The 26,723-nt window shown below is 35.3% G+C and overlaps 1 protein-coding gene and 1 pseudogene across 10 annotated transcripts in view; both read left to right on the top strand.

Annotated features, from left to right (window-relative positions):
* Positions 1-26,723, top strand: part of LOC145278064 (uncharacterized) — a 765,737-nt gene that overhangs the window by 499,985 nt on the left and 239,029 nt on the right. The window contains exon 5 of one of the 10 annotated variants that reach the window (XR_013868302.1): positions 17,513-17,636. The exons of the other annotated variants lie outside the window; for them this stretch is intronic. The gene's annotated coding sequence lies outside the window, so the exon portion shown is untranslated. The remainder of the gene's footprint in view (positions 1-17,512; positions 17,637-26,723) is intronic. 10 annotated transcript variants of the gene reach the window in all.
* LOC145278572 (U2 spliceosomal RNA) lies at positions 22,162-22,401 on the top strand (annotated as a pseudogene).

Genomic DNA, 26,723 nt, shown 5'->3' with positions numbered 1-26,723 from the left:
GACATGGATCTAACGTTTTAATTTGAGTTGAGCCCAAAATAATAAATGTTAAGGGGAAAATATTTGCGTCAAAGTGAAAAAAAATTGACCCCTACAGTCTCTATCAAATTACTCAGCCAATTTTTTTGTCTAAATATTTCGAATTGTAAATAAAGTGTATTTAGGCATAGAACAAGATTTTCAATCGGGTTTTGGTCGAAAATTTGGCTGCCAAAGGGTCAAATAGCAAACTATTCAGCCAATTTTGAATAAGATAATAGTGGAAAGAGTTGAACTTCGGTCTGAATACTTGAAATTTTAGATGTAAGTTATCTGGACATGAGTCAAACTTTTTAATTATATATATATATATATATATATATATATATATATATATATATATATATATATACTAGCATGGGTACCCGGCGTTGCCAGGGTTGACATGAACTTCTGTTTGAAACACACCTGCTATACTAATCTTTTTCATCATGCGTAACGTGGGTATCCCAACAAAAATCTCAAAAATAAAAGAACGGATAAAAACATGTAAATGTAATCGCGCTCAAAAGAAGTCTCTGATACCCTCTCCACCAGATATTTCGGCAGAAGGGATCATATTCCTAAGAAAACTCACGATCTTGTGAACCTAAAAAATAACGTTTATAAACATTAATGCGTGTGTTTATTTTTTATTTTGGAAACTGTGTAGTTGAGCGGCGTAAATTATTTGCCAGACAAAAAAATTCTAAAAACTATTTATTTTTATATAAAACAAATTGTTAGACCCAAAGGCTGAAATAAAACCAGAAATAAATTTAATTTTTATTATTTTTTCATCATTTATATTTATTATTCGAGGCCGCTATATTGATTTTTAAATGTTATCCTTTCTAAGGTTTGGCAGATTGGTCATTTCTAAGCTCTTTCATGAACTATGTTCTTGGCCACCATATTTTTTTGTAATAAAAGAGCGTAAAAAGGCCAAATTTGGCCTTTAAAGGAACAATCTTTCAAACCTAAAATAAGGCCAAATTTGGCCTTTAAATGACCAATCTATCAAACCTAAAAAAAGGCCAAATTTTGAACGTGTAAGGCGTGCACAATTAGTCTAATAAAAAATGATAAAAAACATAAAAATGATTTTTTTTTGTTTTATTTCAGTCTTTGGGTCTAATAAGTTTTTATATAAAAATAAATAGTTTTTATATTTTTTGTCTGGAAAATAATTTACGCCGCAAACTACACATTTACCTTTATTTTTTTTGTAAGGGCACTTTTTTACTGTTTTTTTTTTGTAAGTAAAGGGAATTTTCGATTTTCTATAGGGTGTGCTTTTCGATTTACTTTTTATTTGTCGTTTTATGTTTCTAATGTAACCTACTCCCCCCCCCCCAAAAAAAAAATTGAATTTGTCATATTTTTTAGGTTTGTTTTGGTTATCAAATTTTTAGGTGAAAATAGAGCTTGGTCTCATAAAAAATAATTAAATTTATCGTTATTTTATGTTTCCAATATAATTCTAGCCCCACCCACCCCCATCAGAAAAATTACCGATTTCTGTATAGCCGTTTAAGGAATAAAATAAAACAAACAAATGAAATATTTTCAGTTTTTTCCGTAAGTGTTTTCTTTTTAATATTATAATAAAAAAACAATAAAAGCCAAACATTTTCCTATCAACACGGAATTATTTTTTCAGCTAGAAAATTAATGAAATTACAAAATGATTTTATTTGGCGAACGTTTGTTTTTTATGCAAAATATCTAGGGACAAATAACACTACAAAAGTTTTTTAAAAAAAGATCGCTGTTGGAAATAATAATTCCAAATAAATTAAATTAAATATATTGTCAATATAATTGTTGTTTAAAGTTAATTAAATAACTATTTTGAATAGAATACTTAAAACAATTCTCTCGCAAAAAACATAAACTAAAATACCGCTATATAGTAAAATCGATTTTCTTAATGTCATATGAAAATAAGGTCATCTCCTAATTGTATACTTTTGCAAGAATCATACAATATATAGAAAATAATGAAAGATTAAAGTAAGACACGTTTTGTATATATTAATCAAATTGTGAACAAGCAAACAAACAGACAGGAATATGAATTTATATATGTTATGAAAAGGAGGCGGTTGTAAAGAGATAGGTTTTGATACTCAAAAATTTTATCCTAAACAAAATATGATAAAAGTAAAAATAATTTACGCGAAAATATATTTTATATCAACTTTGTTTCCATTCGTAGCCAAGAGTGACCAACAAAATGATGTTTCATTACAAAGAGAAAATGTTATATATATAATAATAAAAATATACAAGAAATAAATGTTACCATAGTCAATAAAAGTTACTTTTATGGTAGAAAAGTTCATTGGTTTGTATTTTTAAGTAGTTTGTAAAAAAAAAAAAAAATTAAAAAAAAATTGTTTTTAATTCACGAACCGGTTTAAAAAATATAAAAATGGCAGCGACTTTGAAATGGAGAGCCCCGTTTTCAATTTGAAGGAGGGGCACCTGAGCATTCTGTGTTAACAATTTAAGAAAGTTCCGTCAACGTAAGGAATATTTATAAACATATTTTAATGTTTTCCGTTATTTTGTGCTTGAGGAATATTCGATTATGGCATATGTAGCTTATATAAAAATTCATTTAAGTAGTTATGACCTCAAATTTACTTTTAATTTCGGTTCACTGAAATTATTTCAAGTAAAGAGCATTAAAACCTATTTCAAAACAAAGAAACATGAAATGAACTTTTATTGACTATGGTAACATTTATTTCTTGTATATTTATTTTTTCGGGTAGTCGTTTGTTGGCTTTTCTGATAAACACTCTTACTAAATAATATAAACGAAATATCGAAAAACAAAGAAACAAAAACAGTTTGGAAAAATGATGAAGCTTTACTTACTTTAGTAAAATAATCCGAAACAGCAAAATGGGATATTAAAAAATTAAACACGTAATTACTTTAGTTTTTTTAAAGCAAAGAATCGATATAAATATGAATAAGAAGAAAATGGTGCCCTCTTCAAGCAGAACAGCTTTGTTTCAGTTTTACAGTATTGAACGGTGTAGTATTGCACCGCCGGATTCAGGGTTGTACTATTGTAATGTAAAGAACACGCAGAAAGAGTTGTAATCAACTGAATTCTTTCTAGTACACTGACAAAAAAGCTTTAGCAGATGTATAAATAAAAATAAAAAGGTTATGTAAATGTTTTTAAAAAGGCACGTAATCACGTGAGCAGGATTTTTTCCTTCTTTTGACACGATTACAAGTAACATTCTTATTTTTTATTATTTATCAATTTATCTATTTTCGAAAGACTGCCACGTGCAAGTGGAGAAGGAGAAAAACCCAGAGTTATGAAAAAGTTGCGACTTTTTTCTTTTTTGGCTTTCACTTTAGTAAGAACGTGAATTTATGAAGTGACAACTCAAAAAAATAAATAAAAGCTAACGTGAATCAAAATTAAAGTTAAGGTTTTATTGTGGACCCTCACCCCTTTTTAAGCACCTTGTTAAACTTTGTGACATATTTATATTCTATGGAGGTCAGGCGCGAACGAACACCCAATAATTTTATTATACCATATTTCTTCAAACTGAAAAATAATTATCATCGTATACTTACGCAAATAGATATGAAAAGTATTTGTTAAAGTGTGTGCAATATTTCCATGTAGTACAGGCGCGAACGCAGACCCCACAATTTTTATGAACCACCGTTCTGCCAGATCAAACATACCCATTCCTAATCCTCGATATAGATATGTCTATATATATGTGTGTGTATGTACATAAAGGTAGAACCGTACATAGGGCCCGAGCAAAGCTGAACTGAACTGCTAGTATATATATATAAAAGTCAAAGTGTCTGTGTGTTTGTCTGCATGTGTACATTTCCCTACCAAAATACTCTGTTAATTTTCAGTCTACAGACTTGAGATTTGACATAATGGGTATTGAGATTTGGGAAAATCTTTTTAATTTTTTCGGTTTCCGGCCAGAAATTTGGCTGTCTAGGGGTCAAAGTTCAATGATTTGACCTTTGAAATTTCTACCAAACTCAATTTTAGACGTAGGTTCCTTGGACATGGATCACACTTTTAAACTTAAGTTTGAGCCCAAAACGACAAATGTTAAGAGGTCAAAATTGAGGTCAACGTTAAAAAAATTGACCTTTCAACCAATTTTTGATCTACACATCTGAAATTTTATATAAGAAGGGCAAACTTTTTAATCGGTTTTTGGCCGAAATTTTGGCTACCAAGTTGTCAAAGTTCAAAAGATTTTACCTTTGCTGTCTCTAGCAAACTATTGAGCAAATTTTGGGTCCAAACACTTGAAATTTTAGATGTAGGTTATCTGGACATGAGTCAAACATTTTTTTAATATATACATGCATATGCACACAGAATCATAAACACTATATAATGCCCGAGAAAAGACGGGCTGAACCGCTAGTCTATATATCTATACAAGTGAAATTGCCAGTCTGTGTGTGTGTGTTTGTGTGTGTGTGTGTGTGTGTGTGTGTGTGTGTACATTTCCCTACCAAACTACTCAGTAGTTTCAGTCTACAGACTCGAAGTTTGACATAAAGGGTATTGAGATTTGGGAAAATCTTTTAATCGGTTTTTGGCCCAAAATTTAGCTGTCAACTTGGAACTTTAGTTGGCGATTATTGGACATGGATCAAACTTTTTATTTGCTTTGAGCCTTCGTTAAAAATTAATGTTAAGAGGTCAAAATTGGGGTCAAAGTTGAAAAAGAAATGAACCATACGATCTCTCCCAAATTACCCAGCCAATTATTGGTCTAAACATTTTAAATTTTAGATAAAGTGTATTCAGACATAGAGCAAGTTTTTTTATCTATTTTTGGCCGAAAAGTTTGCTGCCAAGGGGTCAAAGTTCCAAAGATTTTATTTTTGCTTTCTCTAGCAAACTATTCAGCCAATTTTGAGTTTTTTATTTTTTTATTTTTATTTTTATTTTTTTTTACACAGTGATCACCACTTATCAAGGCCCGGAAAGTACATTACGTTAGTGTGGAGATTTGATGAAGTTCACTAGGAATCCGACAACGTCGGACCTGAAGACATCCAAGTTGTAGTCCGATGGGAAGCAGGCAGACGGAACAGAGTTCCACAGGCGTGCAGCTCCAAGAAAGAAGCATTGTTCATGGAATCCGAGTTTAAACATTTCAAATTTTACATAAGTAGTATTCAGGCATGCAGCAAGTTTTTAATTAGTTTTGGCGCAAAAATTTTTGCTGCCAAGAGGTCAAAGTTGAAAGAATTGATCTTTGCAGACTCTACCAAACTCCTCCGCCAATTTTGGATCTAAACGCATGAAATTTTAGATGTAAGTTGTCTGGACATGAGTCAAAATTTTTAATATATATATACATATGCACATAAAGTTATGAACAGTACATACGGCCCGAGTGTAGACGAGCTGAATTGCTAATATATCTATAAAAGTGAAATTGTCTGTGTAGTTTTCTGTGTGTGTGTATATATATATATATATATATATATATATTAAACCAAATTACTGTGTCAATTTTCAGTTTACAAACTCGAGATTTGACAGAACGAATATTGAGATTTGAGAAAACATTTAAAACCTGTCCAGCCAGAAATAAAGCTGTCAAGGAGTTAAAGTCCAACAATTTGACCTTTAAAAATCTACCAAACTCATCTGCCAGTTTTAGGTCTAAACACTTAAAATTATAGATGGTGGTTACATGGACATTGATCAAACTTTTAAACTCATATTTGAGCCTAAAATAATAAATTTTAGGGGTTAAAAATTGGGGTCAAAGTTTAAAAAAGTGAACTCTGCACTTTCTACCAAATTACTCAGCCAATATTTAGTCTAAACATTTGAACTTTTACATAAATTCTATTCAGACATAGGGCAAGCTTTTAAATCTGTTTTTGGCCGAAAATTTTACTGCCAATGGGTCAAACTTCAAAAAATATTACCTTTGCGATCTCTAGCAAATTCTTCAGCAAATTTCAGGTCTAAACATTTGAATTTTTACATAAAGGGTATTCAGACATGTAGCAATGTTTTTAATCAGTTTTGGGGCGAAAATTTGACTTTCAAGAGGTCAAGTTGAAAGAGTTGACCTTTATAAACTCTATCAAACTCTTTAAGTTTTAGATGTATGTTACCTAGACATGAGTCAAACTTTTTAATATATATGCATATATACATATGCACATAAAGTTATGAACAATACATAGGGCCCGAGCAAAGCTGGGCTGAACTGCTAGTATATATATATATATATATATATATATATAAAATAGTGAAATTGTCTGTATGTGTGTCTCTGTGTGTATATTTTCTTACTAAAGTACAATTTTCAGTCCACATTTGATATAATGGCTTATTAGATTTGGAGAAATCTTTTAAAATGGTTTTCGGACAGAAATTTGACCGTCTAGGGGTCAAACTTTAACGATTTAACCTTTAAAAACTCTACCAAACTCCTTCGCGAATTTTGAATCTAAACACTTGAAAATTTAGATGTAGGTTACTTAGAAATAGATCAAACTTTTTAATTTGAGTTGAACCTAAAACAATAAATGTTAAGAGGTCACAATTGAGGTCGAAGTTTAAAAAAAAAACATTTGACCTCTGCGCTCTCTACCAAATTACTCAGCAAATTTTAGGTCTAAACATTTGAAATGCTACATAAAGTGTATTCAGCCAAAGGGCAATGTGGAATTGTTAACCCACTCAAACAAAACCGATGATGTCACGATTTCTCCATTGCTTATGACCTCACTCAGATTGTTCATGAACCCATCCGTGTGCCCGACTCTGACGGCCAGTATGCAAGTCTCCTAGACCTTTTTCTCACAACTTGCCATGAACTATATTCAGTTTCCGTTCTGTATACACTTAGATCTTCCGACCACTCTGTTGTATAATTAAGATAAAAATGAAATGTAATAAGTCTTCAGACGTACCTCTCCATCGTACGGTATATCGATACTCTATGGCAGACTGGGATAGCTTCCGTACATTTATATCAGATCTACCTCTGCGTTCCATGTTTAAAAAGGATGTGTCCTCTATAGTATCAGACCTCACGGAATGTTTAATTGTAAGTATAGACAGTTTCATACTCTCGAAAAAGTCCCAGCAAAAACCTAACAGCCAGCTGTGGTTCTCTCGAGAATGTGCTGCTGCCATTGCGCATAGAAATCACTTTTTCCATTGTTGTACTGAGACTTAATCTGCTTTCAGACCTGCCAACAACCATTTAAAAAAAAGTAATAAAGAACGCAAGAGAGTGTATGTTCAATCCGTCAAGTCCAAAGTAGCTGAGCATCGGCTAGGTTCCCACCAGTTTTGGCAAGTAGCAAACAGAATCCTGAACAGAAACATGTGCTCTATCCCAACTATCATCAATGGACCTGAGGTGATCTCGTCAGCATCAGACAAAGCAAAACTATTTGCCCAGAAATTTGCAGGTAATTCTAACCTTTGCGACTAAGGCCTCAAACCCCCAATAGTTCCTCCTGTACCAGAAAAAAACGCTTTGTGATATACAAATATCTGCACGTGATGTTGTCAAGCTTATCAAAAACTTTGATTCCAGTAAAGCAACCGGTCCTGACGGTATTCCAATTATAGTACTCAAAAAACTTCAACCAGGACTAGTGCCCACACTTACAAAACTCTTTAAATGTTTTCTAAAGGAGAATTGCTTCCCCTCACCCTGGAAAGTTTGCCCTGTATTTAAGAATTCAGGTGATCGGTCATCTCCCTCTCAGTACAGGCCAATAAGTTTCCTGTGTGTCATGAGTAAGTTGGACTGGCCTTCAGCCAACGTTCATTTCTGCATTCACTTAACAAGTCACCATTTTGATTGACATCGTTAAATTTGAACTCTTTTCACTTCCTGTGACTTCGTAGCGTATCTGTAAAAGTTCGCGTTTTCTTTCACTTTCTTTTTCAACCTTTGCGTCACGGATTCGAACCTGCCTGCCTACTAACACGTTTTTTCCCCCCAAACATCCGGTCAATGCGCGTTCTGAGTTCGAGACTCCCTGCCTACTAACACTTTTTTTTGTACTCAACATACACCTCTAAACACCCGGGCAACGCCGGGTAACCCCGCTAGTTAATTAGAAAACTAAAGCCATAGGCATTGAAAATGGTTAACAAACTGTTAAGATTAAAGCAGTCGAGTCAGAAAATGTGTAGTAAGGGCCAATTTAGTCATATCGCGTGTATGAGTGAGACTATGGGAGTGAGAGCGATGAAGAGAGAGAGAGTGAGTGTTAGAACGAGAGAGAGAGAGAGAGAGAGAGAGAGAGAGGGACAAATGAAGATGAAGAAAGAAGCATAGAGAAATATATTATACAAAGAAGAGTTTGGATATCGCTAAAAAGAAAGTGATTTTAACTGATGTTTCGCAGGAAATCCTGCCAGTTCGGAAGGATATGAATTTTCAAATCTTCTGAATTTCCAAGCATTTTTTTTCGCGTCATGCGTTTCCCAAATACGTGAAGTGACTAAACACACTATTGTGATATACAGAAAGGACGCCTAAGAGAATGAGTCTATTCAAATGTAAAATTCATGCTTTTCTTTAAATTATACACATAATATATATATATATATATATATATATATATATATATATATATATTATTTTAAAATATAATTATCCACTGACACGTGTTTCGTCGTCTACGACTAATCAGAGTGGCTGGATCTAGCGAGATTCGAAATCGGGACCCCACTCTTATGAGTCGTAGATCAGGAAACACGTATCAGTGGATAATTATATTTTAATAATAATATATATGCCGCTCCCAATGTGGGGGTACCAAATTAGTTAAAGGGAAAATTATTCCCAACTCGCATTTAGGTAAAAAATGCACTTTCGTAAATAATTGAATTCATTCAAAACGTATCGCAAAAACAAAAACAAACAACATATATATATATATATATATATATATATATATATATATATATATATATATATATATGTAGTAAGGATTTAGAAGGCTGTCACAATGCGAGGAATGAAATATAGTCGTTGTTGGTAAAAGTATACGAGAACAAGTGGCGATTTACAAATCAATAAGTACATACACATCTGTTTATATATACGCATATTTATTCAGTTGTATTAGGTAAAATGTCTTACTTGTTATGTCTGCGACAATATCCATTATTAATTTCGGAAAAAAGTTTCCTTTTCCAATGGTGAACGTAACAGATCGATTCAAAGCATGCTAGCTGATTGAGGGGAAGTATATATATATATATATATATATATATATATATATATATATATATATATATATATATATATATATTTGTATAATATATACAGGAATTTACATCAGTATTCGGTACCGACGGTTTCAAGCCCGGTAGTTGAGGACTGCTCTTAATGTCCGAAACCATCGGTACCGACTACCGATAAAAATTCCTGTATATATTATACAAAAAAATATATTGCTCTTATTTCGAGAAAGGTTTTTTCCCTAATAATAGAGCACTGTATGGGATTTCTTTTTCTACAAAAAAGTACAAGTATATATATGTATATATATATATATATATATATATATTTATATATATAAAAGGAACTTCGTGTGTGTGTGTGTGATTGAGTGTGATAGAGTTCGTTCTCTATGCACTCTTAAACGGCTGTACCAATTATTAAGAAATTTCCCACAAATGTATTTATGCATGTGGCAGTGTTCTTAGGTAAGTTTTGTATCGGCATGTTTTTTTTATAAGTATCGATTATCGATACTCGAAAGAATCTAATAAAATTTTGATCAAAGTTAACACCTTATACAACCTAACATCACGAGTGCATTTGAGAAGTTTTATTACCGCACAAGTAAAAGGGACCGACATAAAAATCAACAGAAAGTTAAATAGTATGAAAGGGACATGTTTCAAAAGAATGTTTCTATTCAAAGCACAATTGAAGTATGATACTTGACTTCTCCATTTAAAATTTAAATTCAAACTATTATTAACGCACAATCAATATGGCATAAAAAATCAACGGTAGGTTCTTTGATATGACAGAGGCGCGTTCGAAAAGTGTCAGATACATATACATATATGGATATATATATATATATATACACGTACATACATATACGCATACATATATATATACATGCATATACATACATAAATACACACAAGCATGTACACATACATGCATATACTAGTATTTACACACATATATAGACACCTACATAGGGACACACATACGTACATATACATGACCCATGCATATATACACTCATACATATACATATAATTACATATATACACATATACATATACACACATATGCATTTATACCCACGTATATGCATATACATACATAAACATACAGAGATACATACACGTAGATGCATACGCATACACATAGATTTGGCGATCAAATAAGTAACTTGTACATGTGTTCTAAGAATACTATTATTATTATTTCCATAGCAAGTGCTTGTCTGAGCTCCAATCTCTGGTCCCCCCTCGCCAGTATTTCCTGATAAACACCGATCTGGCTGAAATCACTTTCAATAATTTTCCCCACTCTTTATCTGTGCCTAAATAAAAACGTAGATTCCATGAACAAAGTTTGTTTCTTAGAAGCGCACGCCTGTAGAACTCTCTTCCGTTTGCCTGTTTCCCACCTGACTACAACTTGGATGTCTTCAAGTCCAACATAAACAAATTCCTGATGAAGCGCCCCCTTAAGTAAGACACTTTATCAAATTTCCAATACTAATGATTACTATGATACTATCCCATTGATTACTGTACACGCAATAACCCTTATCCCCGAGTGGCTTCCGGGCCTTGATAAGTGGTGACTGCCATGAAAATATAAAAAAATGCGCTTTACTCACTTATTTTTTACTAATTCCAAGCTGCTTATTTTTTATTTAATCTTATACCCTCTGTATTTACACAATTACTTAGCGAATATTATTCAATATCCTTTACTCTCATTATTATTATTATTATTATTATTAGTAGTAGTAGTAGTATTAGTATTATTATTATTATTATCCTACATGCATATTTTTATGATATTTATTCAATCCATGCCTGGCAATTCTTAATTAACTTAATTTCTTAGAGACCTTTCATAGCCAATGCATTTAAATAGGTAAATGTACTTAAGTTGGATGTAACTAAGCTTAATTTGAGAGAACAACGCCCCTCCGCCAATCCGCATAAATCTTTATCATGTCAAGCTCCATATAACAGTCCGACAGTCCGCTAGTGAGCACCACCTCTGTGACTGCTTGTATTTCCCTTTTTCCCTTTAGTCCTTATCTCTCTTTGTCTCTCCCCTACCCCCGCCTTCAAAGTCTTACGCATTTTACACCCTTCCTTTCTTTTCCACCTTCTTCATATCTCTCTCTCTCTCTCTCTCTCTCTCTCTCTCTCTCTCTCTCTCTCTCTATCCCTCCCTCTACTCTTATCCGTGCCTGGTTGAATATTTTAAACTCCACCTCACCCCTTTTCAATGTTTATTTAATTATTAAATTTTAAAACTTAAATGTTATCAAATCAGAATTGAAACGCCCCACTTTTTTCTTGCTTCTTCTGATATCGTTTTTCCAATCATAATAACCATTTATGTTAAAGTCTGACGAAGTTACTGGGTCGTTGATACGATTCGGTAACCGAAACATATGTAACTAAGTAGATAAAACTGTAATATATATATATATATATATATATATATATATATATATATATATATATATATATATATATAAGTAACCTTGTCTCTGTGTGTGCGCAACTATCTCTAGCAAACTACTATATTAATTTTTGGTCTGCAAACTTAAAACTTGATATATAGGGGATTTGGACCTGTGGAACAATTTCATTTTTTTTTAACCGATAAAATAGCTGCTAAGTGCCAACAATAAAAACGTTGTGAACTTGGCAGGGGTAAGTCATATTAATGGGTAAATTTACGCATGCGCAAATATACATTTATACGTTAAGTTAGTCAATTTGTAAAGTTTTGACATGCATGCAGTCTCATCTCAGTAGAAAATGATGTTGCAGTGCTAACTGTTTTGGTTTCGATTCAAGCTGATGGCATCGAGGTCATTTTTGTTTTACTTTTAAAGTAACTACAATATATTGGATACAGTATAATAACCCAAAGAAAGTTGGCTGTATATTAATAAATAATAATAAATATGATATCTGCATAAATTAAAATATCTTATTTAATCGTATTTTACAACCGGGCAACACCTGGCGGCCTGCGAGTATATTTATATACTAAAAAGTTAGCAGAATCTTTAAAAAAAAAAGCACAATTGAAAATTAAGTATCGGTAAGATTTTTATATTAAAATTCTATCCCTCTTCTTGTCTCTATATAGGTTTGCACGATAAAATTGTCACCCTAGAAAAGAGGACATGATCTCATTTCCTTTTGATAGAAACCGATTTTCTATTTTGTTTCAGACTATCTACCAGTTGGCCAGTTGTGTACAAATCGCAAAATTGGAAGGAGCCTTTTTAATCTGTCTGAAAATGTCACAATGTTCAACGAGCGAGATCGAAGATACACCGCTGTATAACTCATGCTCTCTACCAATCCAAGTTATGACAACAGAACCCTTACCGGCACCTTCAAAATGCATCGCTGGATTGCCATGAATAACATGGATGCACCCAAGGTGATGAAAACCCAGTTTTCGGCCATTGTTATTACCTTGTTGTGTTTTCAAGTGACGGCCACATCATACTACCTGCCATCTTTGAAATCGGCTTCAAGGTCAACACCAAAGTGTACCTGGATGTGCTGTAGAGTGTGATGATCCCCTGGTGCAATCAGGTGGTACTGGCAGACCCTGGGTGTGGCAGCAAGACACGGTGCCGGCCCACAAGTCCAAAGTAGTAAATATTAACAAACAAATTAGACACAACATAATCCACCATAAAATTAGACACAACATAATCCACCATAAAATTAGACACAACATAATCCACCATAAAATTAGACACAACATAATCCACCATAAAATTAGACACAACATAATCCACCATAAAATTTCTTTATGAAATAGAGAAAAATAACTAAATGCCATATCTGAACAACCTTATAAAAACCCAACAATAAAATATTCGAAAAACTACACACAAAAATGAATGCATAAGTTTTAATAATAAAATAAAACAGGTGTGATAGTCGGTTTCTTCATTAAGAAGTTGTGGTCGACAATATCTAGCCAATGAATTAAGATATATCGAAAATTCTCTAAAAAAATATTATAATGATGCAATCTAGTTTATAGGACGGAAGCAGCCGCTAAAATGTTAGGGTAATAAATATCAGAGGAGGATTATGAAGTCGTCCATGGATAACTTTAGGGTGTTCACTGACTATGCATCTGTTCGACAGTTGATAACTATTTCATCTCCTTCATTCAGTAGGTCATCGCTACTATGTTATGTAATAACAAATCTGTTTTTTGTATGATGAAGGAAAAAAAGTGTTGTATGTTAGTACGACGGCATGTGCTAAGCGCATAAACGAGAATTAATTTCCATTCGTTATTTTTATGTTTATATAACATTTTCTAAGAAAGCGCTACACTAAGCATTGGCTACATTAAAACATCTTTCATTTGACCAATATTTGAACTTGTCTTGTTCACTATATATATATATATATATATATATATATATATATATATACAATTATATAGATGCAACTTTGTATGTGTGTGCGTTGTTCCTCATAGACTACGAAACGGCTGAACATATTTTCTTTAAAATCTACAGAACGTTAGTGTATTTTTAAGGTTTTGTCTCAAAATACCTCCGATAATTACCGATAATTACCGATAATTGAAACCGTTTTTTTTTATTTATATATCATCGGTGAAGCCATTTTCTAAGTAGAAAAACGGGTTGTGAAAATTCTACTGTGGTTAAGTAGAAAGCGTGTGTTTTTTTTTTCCATGATGTAATCTTTACGTTAAAAATCCGCACATAAAGTTTTTACTTTTTCTTTCATTAACTGCAAAGAATTTAAGGAGACTTGAAAATTAACGTGTTTTTTTTCAATTGTGTTTTTTGCACGCAAATTTCTTAATGCTTTTTTTTCGGTAACTGGAAAGAAGTTCATACAAAATAATTTTATAAAATAAACAGCAGATTCTCCAGATTGTAATGTAGAATAACATCTATTTTGGACTAAGTTACGGCATTGAGGCATGTGAAGCTTCCTCTTGGGCGATTTCACGGATTTCGGTGAGAATAAAAATATAGGAGTGTGAAATATTCGTTGATTGATCATCATTCAATCCCGGGCAACGTCGAGTATCCCTGCTAGTATATATATATATATATATATATATATATATATATATATATATATATATATATATATACCGTGGGGTCCCGATTTCGAATCTCGCTATATTCAGCCACTCTGATGAGTCGTAGACGACGAAACATGTGTCAGTAGATAATTACATTTTAAAACTAATATATATACCGCTCCCCATGTGGAGGTACCAAATTGGTTAAAGGGGAAATTATTCTCAGCTCGCATTTAGGTAAAAATGCGCTTTCGTAAATAATTGAATTCATTCAAGACATATCGCTAAAACCAAAACAAACATTTAAGTAAATCGCGATATATCCAGACAGTTGGCGAGATGGGTCAGAGGTGAGAGGATTCGGCTCATTACTGTGGGGTCCCGATTTCGAATCTCGCTGTATTCAGCTACTCTGATGAGTCGTAGACGACGAAACACGTGTCAGTGGATAAGTACATTTTAAAAATAATATATATACCGCTCCCCATGTGGGGGTACGAAATTGTGGGGTCTGTGTTCTTGCCTGGCCTCCATAGAATGGAAATAGGCACAAACTTTAATAAAGACTTTTCATATCTATTTGCGTAAGTATACTTTGATAATTGTGTTTCTGTTTGAAGAAATATGGTATAATAAAATTATGGGGCGTTCGTTCGTCCCTGACCTCCGTAGAATGGAAATATGTCACAAAGTTTAACAAGGTTTTTTTTTTAATATAGATACAGAATATTGCGATAAGTGTTTCAGTGTGAACAGGTATGGTATAATAAATTATGGGGTTTATCTATTTTATTTTTACTTTCATCATATTTTGCTTTGGTTTTGATACCCCCAAATTCGAAGCTATCTCTTTACAACCCTTCCTTTTCATAACCTATCATACTTTCATAAATTAGAGTCCATTTTCTGTAGCCTGTTTTTGAATCTAGTCAACGACGGGTACTTTTGCTAGTATATATATATATATATATATATATATATATATATATATATATATATATATAGGTATTTTTATTTTTTTTTTACTTCAGTCGAAATTCTCAGAAATCAAAGTTGAGAATATGATTTTCCTCTCCCAAATCGACCATTTAAAGATGTTTCAATATATCTCTCTGGTAGTTTCTTGGTCTTACTGAATTTCAGGACAAGCATTCATTTAGTTTTTTGCAGTATCCAGCTTAGTGCTGTTATTAATATAAACCAGTGTGGGTAAGCCATACTGAGAAGATCTTATTTGGGTCTCGAATACTATTTGATATTGAATATTTAGTCAGGGTTTACTCGTAGGGAAACGTATCGTTAGGCCAAGTTGCGCTGAACAAACAGTTGTACAAAGAGACCTTAGGCACTCGAAGATAATCTCTAGTAAACATTGAAGTTCTCTCTTGTAGGCAACAAAGTTATCTCCCCTTATATATATATATATATATATATATATATATATATATATATATATATATATATATATATATATAGTACTCTATGGCAACAAAATACATATATTTTCATAACCTACTACCTAGCTATACTCATATATAGAGCACTGTTGAAGCAAATACTGAAATATTGGTATGATATGTTATATCTTTTAAAAGATTTTACATTAAATAACACACACATACACATTTATATATGTATACATATCTACACTCCTATAATTTTTTGTGTATTGACATTTATATTAAAAACCCTATTTTCTATTTATTTAAAAAGAAAATACAACTTTGTTATATATGAATCGTGGAACTGCATTCATCTGCAAAAGATCTAGCTAATTTGCATATTCTTTTAAGCATCCATTTTAATAATTCCTTATTAGTTTTTTTTCGGTTTTCTTATGGGATGACCATCTTTAGTTTATATATATAAGTGTGTGTGTGTGTGTGTGTGTGTGTGTCCGGAAAAAGAAATGAATAAATGATATACCCATCTCTTCTTTTCTATGGTAGATTTAAGGTCTGTTTACGCGCCTGTGTATCTAACTATATGTCTATATTCATGTGTGTTTAATAGATGTTTATGATTTGTAGTCGTATATTCATCGGTTTGTCTATATGTCTATCTATCTATCTATCTATCTATCAATCAATCTATCTATCTATCTATCAATCAATCAATCAATCACTCAATCATTCAATCTATCTATCAATCAATCTATCTATCTATCTATCTATCAATCAATCTATCTATCTATCTATCTATCTATCTATCTATCTATCAATCAATCAATCAATCAATCAATCAATCTATCTATCAATCTATCTATCTATCTATCTATCAATCAATCAATCAATCAATCAATCAGTCTATCTATCTATCAATCTATCTATCTATATATCAATCTATCTATCTATCTATCAATCAATCTATCTATCTGTCTATCTATCAATTAATCAATCAATCAATCTATCTATCTATAAATCAATCAATCAATCTATCTATCTATCTATCAATATATCTATCTATATATCAATCTATCTATCTATCAATCTATCTATCTATCTATCTATCAATCAATCTATCTATCTGTCTATCTATCAATCAATCAATCAATCTATCTATCTATAAATCTATCTATCTATCAATCTATCTATCTATCAATCAATCAATCAATCAATCAATCTATCTATCTATCAATATATCTATCTATATATCAATATATCTATCTATCAATCTATCTATCTATCAATCAATCTATCTATCTGTCTATCAATCAATCAATCAATCAATCTATCTATCTATAAATCTATCTATCTATCTATCTATCAATCAATCAATCAATCAATCAATCAATCTATCTATCTATCTATCAATCTATCTATCAATCTATCTATCTATATATCAATCTATCTATCTATCTATCAATCTATCTATCTATCTATCTATCTACTAATCAATCTATCTATCTATTCATCTATTTATCTATTTAATAATTTTTCTATTCAAGCATGCATTCATCCATCTGTCTGTCAATTTATCCATCTATTTATGCCATTCTTTTATCTATCTATCTATCTATCTATCTATCTATCTATTTATCTATCTATCTATCTATATATATATTTCCTGCTGTTCAATCAACACTTTCATCTTTACGTTCATTTAAAGTTTATTTTTTAACACATTTCTTGTAGGATGAAAATAGACATGTTTGTTTCTTTTTGGAAAAGTGCTCTAATGAAGATGGATCTTTGTGAAATGCCCACAAAACCTGATGAGGACAAACCCAACTACACTATTGCCCAACGATGCTGACATGTAAGTAAATATGAATATTCATTGTATATAAACTTGTAGCGTTCGCATTCATCTGGAGATACAAATTTCAAACAAACGTTAGAATAGAAATGATCAGAAAAATCAAGTGATACCAAATGACCCCATCATGAATTTTGGTTCATCTTAAAGCTAAATTACACTGTGTTAAACCCTTTTTTTTTTTTTTTTAATTGTTGCTATTTCAGATTCCGAAAGCTGTAGCGCTATAATTAGTGTCATCAAATAGTTTCCCTGTGGGATGATGTAGCGTTATTGTTAATTTCGGGAAAAAGCTCCTTTTCTCAAAACGCTTCATTGTACACCCGAATTATTAGTTTTGGTTCCTACTTTTGAAAAAATAAAATAAAATAAATAAAAAAAATAAAAATACCATGAAGATACGCTTTTGTGTCCCGACTCTTACCATTATGCGTGGCGGTCTTTTTTTTTTTTTTTTAGCGAAAAAAGTTTTTAAACGCAATTATTTGTCGATAATTGTCCATAATCTGAAATTCGAAGCATCATGTTTATTTCTAACAAATTTTAACTATTATTAGTCGCGTGCAAGTGACTCTATAAGTCACTCAGTCGGTCGGTCGGTCTGTCTGTCTGTAACACTTTTGTGCTTGGCCTTTTTAGTTAAGATCAAAGGTCTGTTGTTAATAGATGCTGTTCTTAGCTTTTTGAGATTTTCTTGGCCTTTTGGCCCAGATCAAAGTGTAGTATCAAATGAGCTTGGCCTTCGGGACAAGATCAAAGTGTAATATCTGTTCTGATACCTACATCGTGCGAGGCAGTGCTGTTCTGGCGACACATTCTCGTGCCCGGAACACCTGACAAGCTTTTTGGGTCGCGTTCTGTCCGCACCCCCACTTTGTCTGTCTTTCTCTGCCCTCCCCCACGGGGGGGGGGATCCGAGCTGATAATTTACGACCTTCCCGCGATGGAGGGTCGGAAACACCTTCTCTCTTCCCTCCACTAACTTTCCACTCCCTCTCTCAGTTCTATCTCACCTCTTGCCGCCTTTTGGCGCCACCTCTTTTTGGCGCCAAAGTCGGCTCCCCACTTTGGACGCTGATTCCACCTCACTTTTTTCAGTGAATTTTTTAAAAGAGGGACCCAAAACGGACACCCCCAGCCCGGGGGCCACCAATATGGATACTCTCAGCCAGGGGCCCACCAATATGGATACCCCCAGCCAGGGGGCTACTGCTCCCCAAGAGGACGAATCCCCAAGAGGAGAAAAAACAACTGCTGATGGGGCGTACCGCCCGGGTATGACACCATTGGACGCTCCCCAGAAGGGGGAAAATTTTACAACAGCTCCCCGCTAGGGCGACTCCCCCATAGGGGAGCAAAACTAAAATCGGTCGTAGCATCTCACTCCAACCACAAAAAGGAGGAGGTGCCAGACCAAAAGGACAATAAAGGGGACAGCGCTCCCCAGGAGGGCTGCTCTCCCAAAAGGGGAGCAGATAAAGAAAATGAGGGGGCATACCGCCTGGACCTCACAAACGAGGAAGGGGCAGATGGCCTCAAAGTAAAAAAAAAGATCATGCTCCCCAAGAGGCCGACTCCCCAAAACGGGAAGCTGCTCCCGAAAAAGACACTAAAAAGGGAGCCGCCGCCCAAAAATGTGACTCCCACAAAAGGACTGACCAAGACATCTGAGGAGGCAGGAAGCGTCGCCAATAAACAGGCAGGGGCGACCTCCATAAAAGACCAAAAATGGTCTAACCCCACTAAAGACCCCATACCAGCACCAACAAGAGGGTCTGCGTGGGGGAAGACCGTAGAAAAACAACTGTCCCTCAAGAGTATAGAGACCTGTACCTGACAAAGTACAGACAATACATAGAGGGGGCAGATATAAAACCCATACCAGGTGCCTGGGAGGCGATTGAGGGCAGAGTCCTGTCCTTTGCCATTTCCGATATACCGGAAAACCGCCTCCTAGGGATGAAGAAGGAAGACATGGCGGGGCTCCTCCACAAACTTAACATCCCAGTACTATACCTGTACCAGAAGAGTTTCGCTGTGTGGGACATCCTCCTACCCACCAAGGACGATGCGGAGAGACTCTCCCTCCAAGAAATAAAGCATGGGAGAGTCCAACTAATACCTGAATACCAGGGCAAGAGAAGGACTCGGATGCAGGTATTTAATGTGCCAACCCAAATACCTGCGGAAGTATTAGGATGCCTCTTCAGCCAGTACGGTGAGGTGGAACAGGTAACCCCAGTACGGTCAAAAACTGGGACTCACCTGGGCTGCTACACAATAGCAATGAGGCTGAAGAGGGAGGGTGTTCGAGCAATACCACCGCTGCTGACATACAAAGATGCCAGCATAACGGTAGTGGTGGAGGGTCGTCGTCCACACTGTTGGTTCTGCCAAAAGCAGGGTCACATGGCTAGGAGTTGCCCCCAAAGGGTAACCCCTAATCAAACAACCCAAAAGGCGGTCACAACCCCTGAGACAACGCCCGCACCAAAACAGGCGGCAACAACCCCTGCAAGTGCAGCACCAACCCCAGCTCCAAGGAAAACCCAAACCACCCAGGAGGCCAAGGAGGAAGAATGGAGCACGGTAGTGAGACAAAAGCGGAAACACATAATCCCTTCTGCCACCGTCCCACCACCAGCCCAAAAATCGAGGCAGCAGCCTCTGCAAATGCAGCAACAACAACAGCCACCACAGCCAATGCCGCGGAAACAACTGCAGCAACAACTACTGCAGCAGCAAAATCAGCAAGTGCAGCAGAAGCAGCAGCAGCAACGACACCAGCGAGAGCAGCAACAACAAAAACAGCTGCAGCAGCAAATAGAGGAGCAGACACAACCAACGGTCCCCACACCAATCGAGACGGGGATCAAGCGGAGAAAAGACTGCTCCTCTGAGGATGAATCCGCAAGTGAGAGGGAGAGGAACTCAAACTCACCTCTCCCCGGTTCATTCGAAATAATGAAAAAGAAAAACAAAAGAAGAAAAGAGGAAGAAAAGGTGGCCCCCCACTCCCTGTGAACATACACCACCCCTAACAACAAAATCCACTTCCACCCCCAAACCACACACTGCACCAACACTAGACACCGCACGAACACCAGACACCGCACCAACACCAGACACCACACCAACACCAGACACCGCACCAACACCAACACCAGACACCGCACCAACACCAGACACCACACCAACACCAACACCAACACCAGGCACCACACAAACACCCGTCCCCACACCAAGGCAAACTGAGCCACTACCCCAAAAAGAAAAGGAAAAGAATGAACCGAGGGAGGGGAGAGACTCCTCTGCCTCCTGCAGACCAACCAGACTAAAGGTCCTTGTCCCTGAGGAACTATGTAATGTAGACCCTCTATCCGTGGCAAGGTTGCCGGGGGGTGTTATCTTTTTTTGATCAAGATCTGATCGCTTTTTTTAAACACCAACTACGGGTGAAGATCAGATGTGATAGAAGAAGGCTGCATCGCGCGGCATTTGACAGAAGATGGATACATGTGGCAAGTATGTGTGTACGAAGAGGAGCCAAATTTGAATACGTGTTCCCCGCCTAGGTGTGGAAAGCGCAGTTCTGTAAAGTAAAATTAAACAAGTAGCCTCTCAGCTAGCTGAGTGTGTGTTCCATCCCTCCCTGATTAGGAAGCCTCCAAGATCCCCATCCCCTCTTACCTGCAATTTTTGTTTTCACCCCTTCCTCTAAATTTTACCCATCTTGGAGAAAAAGAAATACAAACTAACCTCCATCCCTTACCCACAAAAATTTTCTTTTCCCCATTCACCCCCATCTAGAGGGCATCCCCACCTAGAGACTGACCCGCAGAAGCGAGGTTCCTTTTACAAACCTAGTGGAACGGACAGTCTATCAACTAGACGGGGTTGGGAGGGTCCTACTAATCACCTTTTGTTCTTTCTTCCTCCGCCCTCGACACAAATGAATTATTGTACCATTTAATTGTTATCTTTTTTGTTTTTACACGTCAATAAAAATTTTTTTAAAAATTGGGAGTTACTAGGACGTCCCCCAATATGAAAGGGTGAATGCGGTATTATGGTGAAAGAAGATACTAGCTGGGAAAAACTTTTGACTTTGCTTAGTTCTGGAGTGACAAGGATGACCAACGACCCCCAAAATCCCCCCTTTTGAGTTGGCCATGTGCCTAAGTTTTTTGTTCATCGTTGATTTTGACTGTATTTTTTAACGTGAATAAAAGATTTAATATCTCAAAGTTTAGTATCTGTTCTGCAAGCAAAGACCATATGTGGGGGCAACCCCACATATAACACCTTAGTCAATGTAGGGGCAACCCTTCATACCAATTGTCACTATACAGCTCCCCTACTCCCTGGGGAGTTGGTCCCCATTTCCCCTTCACTCCTCACATTAAAAATCGGCCTTGTGCCTAATTTGCTCGGTGGGGGAGCAAATAAATACAGCTTTACTTGGCTTTTTAGCCAAGATCAAAGTGTAGTATCTGTTCTTACTACATGCTGTAATTATGTTTGTAACTTTTCCTTGGCCACATGGCTAGGATCAAAGTGTAGTATATGTTCTTAACAGATGCTGCACTTACATTTGTAACTCTTCCTAAGGCATTTTTAGTCGCATGCACAAGTAACTCCATCGGTTGGTCTGTAATATATTTACATTTAATTTTATTTTTTAAGCAAGGGGTATGGAGTAACATTTTTGTCCCCCGATTTATCAGAGAGGGACCTATGTTTTCAATTGGTCCGTCTGTCCCTTAGTCCGGATGATTGACGGATAACCGTCCATTAGTTTTTCCTGAAATTTTAAGCAATTTCAGCCCCTTTTGTCGGTCATTTTAGTGTATCTTTAAGAATTTCATGTCAATCCTACATTCACGCATTCATTCATTACACGCGAGCACGCGACTAATGGCTATCGGCCTTATTTTTACTCATACCTCGTCTGATTATCTGCTATTTAAAACCAATTAGAGCTCAATCGAGCACTTGCCATGAAAATTACGATAAAGCAGAGACAGACGTGCAGCGTTTCTTCTGAGGGAAACAAGTTGAATGGAAAAGAAAAGGGCATTCCCTGCTAGGCTACGAAGTCTATTTTGAACTCTTTCAAAACAGGATAAGGAGCTTCTAGCAGCTCCTGGCCAGATATGGCAACAATACGTCGATTGATTGCTTGCTCTAGTTAGGGCTCCCCTCCCCTTGGCTCTTATACATGTAGAGAATTGCATTTTTAAGATTAATGATAAAAAAATATAGCAAAAAAAAAAAATGTAAGCTGATAGAATTTTTACAACGAAGTATATTTCTAAAATTAACATTACAGGATCAACTTCCTGTAGCCACTGATCTGTCCGCTACCATCTTTCTAAATCTAGTTCTTATTTTCTTATTTCTTTCTTCCATTCGCTATACATTTATTTTTCCGGCCCCGTCGGTGGGGCATTAGAATACGCCGACTGCCCCCCTGCAGAGGGTAAAAGTCCCTCAATAGGGGTCCTGGATATGACCTTAATATCACCTCCAGTGGTGAGGCCCCAGCTTGTGGGTTTTGGGGAGTGTTGAGCCACCCTTTAATTACAATTGCTCCCAGGTCCACTCTGACCCGGAGTGGTAGTATCTGTTAGGGTCCCAACTATGGGTTGAATAGAAACCGACGTGAAAACAACAAATATATTCTATTAAAATTTTTTCTTCAAAATCTTTGGATTCGGCATTAAATAACCTGAAAAGGGTTGATATGCTATAAAACAAAAACAACCAACATTTATTTTTCTTATTTATGATTTTCCATTCTCTGGTTAACAACAGAGGACTTTGCATAAAGAATGCATATTTAAATCCTGGTTTCAATGTAAAGAAAATCTTCCTAAAGATGCTGTTCTTCTAAAAGAGTTACAGCAGAAACATATATGCACATTATCTTGAACGGAATGGTCATTACTAATCAACTGTGGCACTATTTTCGATTCGTCGCCCTTGATACCGGTTCTGAGCATCTTAGCCATACTAATGTTGGCGATGTTTTTCACGTTGTCTGATATTTTTATTTTTATTTTTCTATGCCCTCTTTTGCTGGAGGTTGTATTAAAGAGCAGATTTTTGTTAGGTCGTCTGTTCTGGCCACCTGTCTCAAAAATCGCAATTTCTTCTCATTGATGGTGTTCAACAATCTGCGGCATAGCCCGCCCCGACAAACCCGCTTAGCAATAAATCTCACCCTTTCACTCTTGATGTCCATAAATGTCATAAATATTCTAATAGTTTCTTCTCTCAAACAGCTAGACTTTGGAATTCCCTTCTTGCTGCCGGTTTCCATAGCTGTACTCATATGCAGAAGTTTAAATGTAACATAAACAAATATCTTGCTAATCTTTCCTAGACATGGCCCCAAATAGTAGCCCCTTACGTCCAAGTGGCGATATGCTTTGTAAGAGGTGAACATGAGAAAAAAAAATCTTTTCCAGAACCTATTCTTTTGTACATTTGTCTACCCCGCTTTTTGGACAAGATCAAAGTGTAGTATCTGTTCTGGCAGATACTGCACTTAAGATAATTTGTACCAGTTAATGGAGGGGAAACCCTCTATACTGGGGCAATTATTATTTTTGGTAACCAGAGTGCCCCCTTTTTGCCTACTTTAAGGGGAGCTGGTTTTTACCTCACATTAAAAACGGCCTTGTGCCTAATTTGCTCAGTGGGGGAGCAAATAAATACCATCTGTTCTTCAGATGCTGCACTTCATTTTCTTGTTCTCTTTCAGTGGAGGAGAAATCCTTCACGACTGAGACAATTTTTATTTTTGTACCTTTTCTCCACGTTAAAAAACGACCCTGGTGTCTAACTCTGTCCCGTGGGGAGGCATAGTAAATAGGTACACAAAGAAATCTACGGTAGCACCACAATTCAAAAGCAGCAATTTCTCTTGTCGACTTTCTTCAAGGCTCAGCATTCTGCTACGTATGAGAATATCAAAGTTTCCTTGCAGAGGTCATTTCTTTGTGCGTCGAGAAATGGATCTATCTTTCCAGATGTTGGTTAGTGTAATTACTGATATCTTTGCTATCGCAATACGCCGTCTTACTTCTTTGGTGTCATCTACTTTGTTTGTGAAAATTACACCCATGTGGCCAAATGTATGCACATATGTAGTAAATAATGTGCATATAAACAAATAAAGATACTATTATCATCTCCGTATTCAATTAATAGTAGTTATTAGTGAGAATTTCCAGGTATCTACTTGACGATAATAAGGGCGAAAACATGCTGGAATATATTCTTATGTAACACAATATTCGAAACGTTAATTATTACTATTGGAATTAGTGAAGATTTCCTGGTATCTACTTGACTATAATAAGGCTCAAAAGATAATAAAATACTATTATATGACAAATTATTAGAAATGTGATAACAGAATATTCTTTTCATTGTTTTGACTCTCGAGTATATATCCGACACAGCAAGACACAGTCAATCAACCGAGAACCACATCAGTCTATATAAAAGCATATAAGATATTAACGGATATATACTCAACACAATGGAAAGAATATGCTGTTGTCACCGCCCTGGTTATTACTATTGGAATTAATGAGGCTTTTGTGGTATCTACTAAACGATAATAAGGAGGAAAACATACTACAATATTCTTATGTAATACATTATTCGAAAGATTAGTTATTACTATTGGAATTATTCGTACTATTGTTCTCATCTTGAGTGGTATCTTCACAACGTTCTGGCCAATGTAATTTTCGACCTTCTTAGTGTGTATATTGCCGAACTCAGGAATCTTATTCCCGAACTCAGGAATCCTTTTGTCGAACTCGGGAATTTGTATAGAATTCCAAACGAAACCTTTTATCTAATCCGCGGAGGTAGCATGCTCACATTCCGCCAGTCATAACCGCCATAAGAAATTCGTAATTGCATTCTTATTATCGCCAACACCGAGGATCAGATTTTAATCTCCTGAAGAGTGTCATTTAGAACAGAATTTTACACGTTTATTTGTTATACGCAAAGATCTATAGCGCAACGGATAAAGTAATAGGTTAAACTCAGTTCTAAGCGATACTAAAAAAATAAAGCTGACGGAGCGAGAATCTGCTACCCCCTTGGATATGAAGTCTGAAGGGATACGTTACAAAATTACCTGGAGATTCCCGAGTTCGATAGAAAGATTTCCGAGTTCGACAAATTAACTCTGAAGAAGTCGGAAGTTACATCGACCGAAACGTCGTGAAAATGACACTCAAGATGAAAACAGTGGTCCGAATAATCAAGATACAACAAATTATCAATCCTCATCTCAAAAATTCGGAAACATATTCTCATCTTATTATTTTTACAATGTTCGGCTGATGTAGTCGAACTCGGGAATCTTTATGTCGAACTGAAGTCAATTGGGCAAAAACGAAAAAGAGAACTTGATACACGTTGAAGTATAATGTACTGACATGCACACACTAATCTAGAACATGAAAAAGGTTGTAGACCATTACATATAAGTCGCCATGCTAGGCTAGTGCTAGGACCATTTCCGGGCATAGTCCTTTTTATAAAAAATACCAACAAAAAACAAAACAAAAAGAAAACTTGAAGAACAAGAATATGTACAATAACAAGCTGAGTTTATTTAATTTTAAAATTTAGTAATGAGTCATTATTTGTTATTAATTAATCTATCTGTTATTATACTAAAACTCTTCAGTAGCTTGTCCTCGTCTTAAATTTTAACGTCAATACGTCATTTCCGCAAAACATTTCATGTCAAAAATATTTTGTGTGAATTTATTTTTGTTTTTAACTACAAAGAAAGTAGGGGGGCACTTAGTTTAGTAGTACTCTAAAGACATCCTTATTCATATTTAGTGCTTTTAATAGCGCACTGCAGACCTCCCTTTTTTAGTTGATCACTTTAATAAATTCTCTTCGACAGGAGGAATTTAAAAATTGGTTTTAGTAGTGCTCTGGTTATCTCCTTACTTACAGCCATGTAGAAACTGATACACAAGTAAAATATTTACACACAAACACACAAAATAAATAAATAAATAAAAACACACACGGAAT

Source organism: Euprymna scolopes, chromosome 6 (genome assembly GCF_053919585.1).
Source record: "Euprymna scolopes isolate OS-2025 chromosome 6, ASM5391958v1, whole genome shotgun sequence".
Lineage (NCBI taxonomy): Eukaryota > Metazoa > Mollusca > Cephalopoda > Sepiida > Sepiolidae > Euprymna > Euprymna scolopes.
This window is presented reverse-complemented; position numbering and strand designations above follow the sequence as displayed.